Here is a 7,286-nt window from a genome sequence, read left to right on the forward strand (position 1 = left end):
CATCGAGGGCAGCATGTTTTATCCGCTCGTACATCAAGGGATAATTCTCCCAACCAGACGACCTTAATGCCAACATCTCGTGACCCTTCTGAAGATTTGTTCTGAGCACAAAATTTGCTACATCGAATAGGGATGGTGTCGGTTTATCACAATCTTCTACAGGAATTTTTATTCTGGTTTGTAGGTCAGTGATGCTTTTCAAATCAAGGTTGTACGGCTCCAACTTCTGTTTGTCCCCTGCGATGGCTGCCCCACAGAAATATATGTCCTCCCGAGACAAGAAATCGTGAAGCTCACCCGGTATGGAGGGCGCGTGTATGATGTGGTACACCAAAACATCATCTTCGAGGCACAGCTGAAGGACAGCGGCGCGTTGGATCTTCCCAGTGGCACACTCCGTGTACTCTACATCGAGACCGATGACATTCATCTCCACCTTTTGGAGGGAGTTTGATACATTGTTGATCCACTTCCGAACAACCCTTGGGTGGTCCGTGACTGTGGCAACTATGCTCAACAATCCTTCGACAAGGACATGTTGGACGCTAAAAACCTGCATCGCAATCTCTTCCGCCATTTGGAACCGCTGGACCGTATGGCTATGGTTTGGAGAATTAGGATTAGATGGCTAGTCTAACTGAAGAAGATGATTATTTATAGGGGCTTCGGAATTAATCCAGGAGGATGTGAAGAGGTTAAAACAATGTGAATGTAGTGTGGTTTGGATGCAAATGAAGATCAAGGAGTAGTGAAAAAGCCGAGGAATATCGGTTCCCGGTGGAGAAGTAAATGGGAGAAGTTATGTGCATGCATGAGGAGAGCTGCGGTGGTTTGACTGATGCATGCAATGGATTGGACGGGCTCTTCGGTTGCCTTTTCTCTCTCCCACGCACACAGAATGGCCCACTCATATGCTGCAGTTTATTGGCTGGAGTCTGGCTGCAGCTACTCATGCATACGCTAATTAATGCTATGAATGCGGGGCATGGAGGGAAATGGGCGCATGCAAAAGGGTATATACGTAGACTAATTAGAGAAATACTGAAAAAAATTATGCACAGACAAAAGAGGACCGGAGGGAGTACTACTCACGTTCCTACTACCGTTAAGGAATATGCGGTTATCCTCAAAAAAGAAAAGTCCTTCTTCATGCATCCGCATGCACAAGAATTTGGTTCTACTCGCAATATGGATGATGGCTGGAGGATGAAGTGAACCCAGAGGCATGCTAGCATGGGAGTGTACTCATGTTCCTACTACTCCTACTACTACTAGTAGTAGTAGTAGTAGTAGTAGTAGTACAACTGTGGTACACTTGATGGTCAAAATACTATTATTCATCCGGTCCTCACAGTGAAGTGACAAGACCCTGCGCCCCAGGTGACACCAGTCTAGGCGGCGAGTCTGGGTTACCAAAGTCAGCCCCACCTTGTGCACTGTGCAGTCACTGTCACCGCCGATGTATATCATGCCTCGCCTCGTCTCCCTCTCCCCTAGCACCACTCCATCTCCATCTCCGTCTCACCGGAGATCCTGAGGTCACTCTTCATTATCTCACTATGCCCCCACATACCCTTGCCTCGCTCACCTCCCCCAGTACCACTATTCCCTCGCTAGCTGCTCCAGCACCGACAACCTTCTCCCCTGTAAATCAAGCCCCCCAAAACCCCACCTTCCAAACTCCACCATGGCTGAACGTGAACCGTGCAGGATCCATGTGAGCCGTGATTGGAGCAATCTCCCAAGTGACGTCCTCGACCTCTGTTGTTCGTGTATGGATATGTTGAGTGCCCTACGGCAGGCTGCATGCTCGAGGGGCATGCACACGGCCATCATCGAAGCGAGGCCAAAGCTTTTCAAGACACCCTGCTTGTTGCTATCTGGTCTTGCGAGATTGGCTCACCATGATACGGAGGCGTACATGATTCCCCTGGACTTCAATCCGATCTCCATTAGCCAAAACTTCTTTGCAGGTATGTAGTGGGTCGCCGTACATCATTTCCCTCGACTTCGATCCGATCACCATCGCCCAAATCTTCTTGGCAGGTATGTACTGGGTCGGCATGAACTCCCACTGGATGGCTGCCTTCAGAGAAGATGGTAAAAAGTTGGTGGTCATGAACTTCCAGACCTCCCATGAGATTATCCTTCCTCCGTTGGATTATATAGAGTTTTACCATTGCAGTCCTAGTCATCTAGATTACCAGGTCAGTTGGACGGACCTTGTTTTGCAGAAGATTGTAATCTGTCAAGTGCCCACACGACATGCGAGTTACGCAGACTTCAAGCTAATTACCTTGTTCGACCGCGGACTCGCCTATCTTTACGCCGGTGCCTTCTTTAGTTGGAGACAACTCAGCTCGCAGTGGATCATCGTGAAAGCTGATACACACTTCTGTGATGCTATTGAACACAATGGCATCATCTACGCGATCGACAAAGCAGATGGCACCACGTATTGCTAGGACGGCGCGTGTAAGTTGTTTTCGTCTCATGTTAATGATGACGCCATGACACTGTTTGAACTTTTTGTGATGATTGGCATATCCCTGTTTGAGCAGAATTTGAGTAGAACTATCGCAATGTATTAGCGACACCGGAAATCAGCTATATTTGGAATGAGTTAATTCAAGCAATTGTGATCATGTCATTACAGCCAATTTGTACCCCTGAATAATCAAACGGTTAGGAATATATGGATATTCTCCTTATTTTACAGTAATCTATATACTACTACTAAATATGAGTGTGTATCAATGGCCATTTTGGTTTCCTCATTTTCATGACGTAGAAACATACACCACACTGTTGGTTTCATCAAACCATACATTAGGGAAGTAAATGTGCATATGGAGAACTCTATATTTGGAAGTAGTGAGATCATGTAATGCTTACCATGTGTACATACCTATATTCACCCTTCAGCAATCAATGTCTAGAATAAGATCCTCACAAAAAATTTACCCAAAGAACACGAGTATATAACAATGCATGGCCTGTTAGTTACCTTGAAGAATTTGTTTGTGAGGACAGAACATGATTCCATAACATGCATGACATGGTAGTTTCCTGTGAAGGATCGATTGCGAGATAACATGAGTATAACCATGCATGGCACTTCTATATTTTCAAACCCACTATACAGTTCCCTGTATTTTCCTCCCAGTTCCAACAGGGACATATCAATGTTGTTTCTTGCATTATCCTACTCATACTCTGAACAATGCTGATCTTACATTAATAATGCCTGTCCTTTTTGATATGATGCAGTGTCCCTATAGTTACTGCCCTTTGTAATCACACCACCTTTGCCAAAAATGGGGAAGCACAACTGGTTCCTCGCTCGATCAGACGACGGCAAAAGACTGATGATCATTCGTACACATGAGCCAGAAAAGTTATATTGCAAAAAAACACTGTATACAAGCACCGTGAAATACGTGAGTATCCGGACAGTGGTTGTTACGTCTATGAGCAGGATACCAGCTTGTTGGGGCCTTCAGGATTTTTTAGTTGGAGGCGGGTAAACAGCCTTGGTTCACACTCTCTGTTTCTCGAACTCAATTATCCGACTAACCAGGAGATCACCGTTGGCAAGGACCTTGATGGTAGAGTGGCTCTGTTTGCTATGAAAACTGTGTCTACACTGCGATCCCTAGGAGTTCGGGAGCAACCTCCCCTGATTGTCAACGATACAGCCTGCAGCCAAAAGAAGGTGAGAATGACAAAGGAATCCGGATTAACTAGTATCCTTGGATGTCTCAATTACGACAGGTAGTGATGTCGTTCAAGCCTTCAGGTTGACAGGTAATTGGGTTGTTGCGTCGAAAGGGTGGAGTACTGGTATCTCCGGATCATTGGTCGCTGAAGCGGGGCTGCAAATTATGATGGTGTTGGATCATCTCTTCGAAAGACTTTGTTGTCTTTGCTGCTTGTTCTGGATGGGTAGTTCTTTCTTTTGTTATGCATATTCCTTGTCATTTGGTCATCCTCGTCTATGTCACTCTTACTATGTAATAGTTGCCTCTGTTTAGAATGTCATTCTCTTTTGGATCACAAGAGTCTGAGCGCTGTAGATGGGTGCATTTTGGTGGTGTAGCAAGACTTCTTATGAACTATCATGTCTTGCTATTTACGTCAGTAGTAGTCACTAGTCAGTGTTGGATGTTGTATATATCATTGTTTAGAATAGTTTATTGTCTCGAACTACTAGTGGATTAAATGAGGGCATCACCATTCTCCAGTGTTCAGAGTGTATCTCCTTTTTTCAAGTTATATAATTTGAGCTCAGTGTCTTTTCGATGATGTACACTTGTTTGGGCTAGTGAGGTGTCGTTGAATATGGGCCGAGTAGTAACGCAATGCCAAATAGGTCAATTATGACTCTCAGGCCGGGCTCTCAAAATATCCTCAAAAAAAGGACGGGCTCTCCAAAAAATAAATAATAAGGACTCTTAGGCCGACATGTGGGCGCCACCGGTGTTTTCGTGCGCTTGCGCGCCAAGAGCATATCGGCGTGTGTTCGAAATTCAAGCTACATTTTCATCCCCAATCTCCTGCCCCTCCCCCACCTCTGGAATCTTGATTCCTACTCCTGTTCCCCCAAATCCCCTCCTGTACTCCCTATACTCAAGCTCACTATCATGTCGCCGGTCAACACGGATCTCCGAGCCGGAGATCCTGAGGTCCGTCCTGCCTTCGGTCGCTGTGTGCTGTCACTCAATAGTGGCATGGCGGCGCTTGACGACCAGTTTGCCGGCAAAGTGTTGATGGTAACCATCAACGGCGACCGGCCTCTCGTCTCGCCGGACGACCTTGTCAAAGCTCTTGGCATTGTGCATGGCATCCAAATAAGTGACTTGCTTGTCAAAGTCTGTCCGCCACCGGCTGATTTCTTCGTCAGGTTTCGGACAACTTTCGACTGCAGTCATGTGTTCGAATCTTCCCGATGTTTGTTCTGTGATGGCGCGCTGGTGAGCTTTGATCGGTGGCACCCAGGATGGGGCTCGGTGCCCTCTGAGCTTGAGTTTTTAACAAAGCTTACTTTCCACGGCATGTCTCGACGTGCTTGGAACAGCGAGTCCATGAATGAGCTTATCAACTGGGCTTATCAGCGAGTCCATGAATGAGCTCGCAAGTATGTTTGTTCCTCCAGACAGCTGGGCTCTGACAGTTATGGCATGGATGAAGAAGCCGTCCACCATACCGAAGGTGATTGGTGTTGAGACACCGGTGCAGGAACCGGGGTTGTACTATTAGTCGCCACCAAGGCCGCCGCGGACCACATTAGGGATGTACCTGTATCGAGTGTTCGTGCATGTCGAAGAAGTGGTCAATCCATCAATCGAAGTCCTGCCGCCGCCGCTGATGCCAGGGTCCGTCGACGACGTCCATTACAGGAGTCAACATCAGACTTTCCCTGTGTTGCTCGGAACGATGGATGGCACAGGGCCTACTCCATCGCGCGGCGGAGGCCACTACTTCTTTGGGAGAAGAGGCAGGGCTGGCTGCCTGGATGTGCTCTAATTTGAGGTAACAACTGAATCTTGTGAGATACTAGTTAAATCCGAGCTATGGGTGTGAAGCACTGATGTGCCAGTACATTTGATTATGACCTGTTCTAATTTTGTACCTGAACTTTTTTTAGAAAGGGTTGTACGTCAACTTAATGTGCTAGCGGAACTTATTGTGTTGTCTATCTGTTTCTTTGCACAACATTCAAGGGATGAACCGTTATGTACGAGTTCGTTGGTTTCAACATAGCCCTACCTATAGCGATCCACTGCTTCCATCCTGATTGTGCCGCCTGCGTAAAAATTTTGTATGCAAGTTCAGTGTGCTATGATGTTCTATATGATTGTGTCAACTATATAAGTTTTTACTGAGCATCAGCAATGCATATGGCTGAAAGATGTATTTACGAGCATCGACCGATGGGTCTCTCTCTCTCTCTCTCACAGACACGTGCGTGCGCACGCACAAACGTCACACGCACAAGTGGGACCCGTTGAATTATTTCTTTGCTCGTGACTGCTTTTAATTAGGTTCCACTGTAATCTAACTTTTTTCTTAAGTTATTAGTTTTGCTCAGTGACTTCAAAAAGTTGTACAGAAGCCTTGTTTGGGCCATTCCGGTGTCGCTGAATGTGGGTTGAGTAGCCATGTTAGGTTGTACTATACTACACAGGCCTTTTTTTCAACATCAGCAATGCAACTGGACCGACAGTTGTACACAATATCGGGGTCAAGTTGTTATTCTCCACCCCGCTGGGCAGCAAACTTTCCTAGGAGGTATGCATTAGGCTTAACAAGAAAATGGACTTTAAGAAATAATAAATGGGATGTAATTATAATAACTGGGCAGTAACTATAAAAAATGCACCAAACGAGTAATTAGTTTAAAAAATATATTATTTTTGGAATTTGAAATTTTTAATTTCATTACTTGTTGCGCGCGCAATATTTCGTTGGACTTTAACATAATACAACTTTATTTTGAAATTATATTTAATCTCACTAGAAATTTCGGATAAAAATATTTCGGATCCCATAAAAATGTGGGAATATTTTTGAATTCCGTTTTGAGCGGTTGGTTGAAATTATTAATCGTTGTCCTAGCTAGAAAATGTTGTACATTCTTACAAATCGCAAATGGGCTATATGTTCTCTGCCACACACTTGTGGGCCTTCTAAGTTGACGCATCCCCTAAAAAAACTAAGTAGACACGTATGCAAGGCTTTGTCAACAACACACGGTTCTAGCAGCTGTGGCCGTTGGATGTCCATCCAACGGATGTAGTGCTTCTTCTTCAATCTCGGATATTCTTGCTTCAGCCGGCAAAAAATGATTCCTCCTGCTGACATCTGGGCGCACCGTTTCGGAGGCTGACCTTTGGGCCTACTAAGTTGACGCGTACCAAGGGCTTTGTCAACTTAATCAATACAAACGATTCTAGCTGCAGTGACCGTAGGATGTCCATCCAACGGCCGTAGTGCTTCTTCAACCTCTGGTCTTCTTGCTCCAGCCAGTCCTGTCGCGTGCTCCTGCCTCCCGTGGCCGGCTGTGATGCCGTGGAGGCCTCATCGCCCCCTACTACTCCCACCGCTGGCCAAGACATCCCTCTACTGACCCACACCCCCTGTTATTCTGCGGCGACGGCAGCCTCACACCGCAGCCGAACCAGTGAACCCTCGTACTCCTCTCCACATGGGCTTCCACTGTCGCGTCTTCCCCGGCTCCGTGCCATCCCCTTCCTAGGCCTCGCCATCGTCCACCGCCCTGGTGC

The sequence above is a fragment of the Triticum dicoccoides genome, chromosome 7A (assembly GCF_002162155.2).
Source record: "Triticum dicoccoides isolate Atlit2015 ecotype Zavitan chromosome 7A, WEW_v2.0, whole genome shotgun sequence".
Taxonomy (NCBI): Eukaryota; Viridiplantae; Streptophyta; class Magnoliopsida; order Poales; family Poaceae; genus Triticum; species Triticum dicoccoides.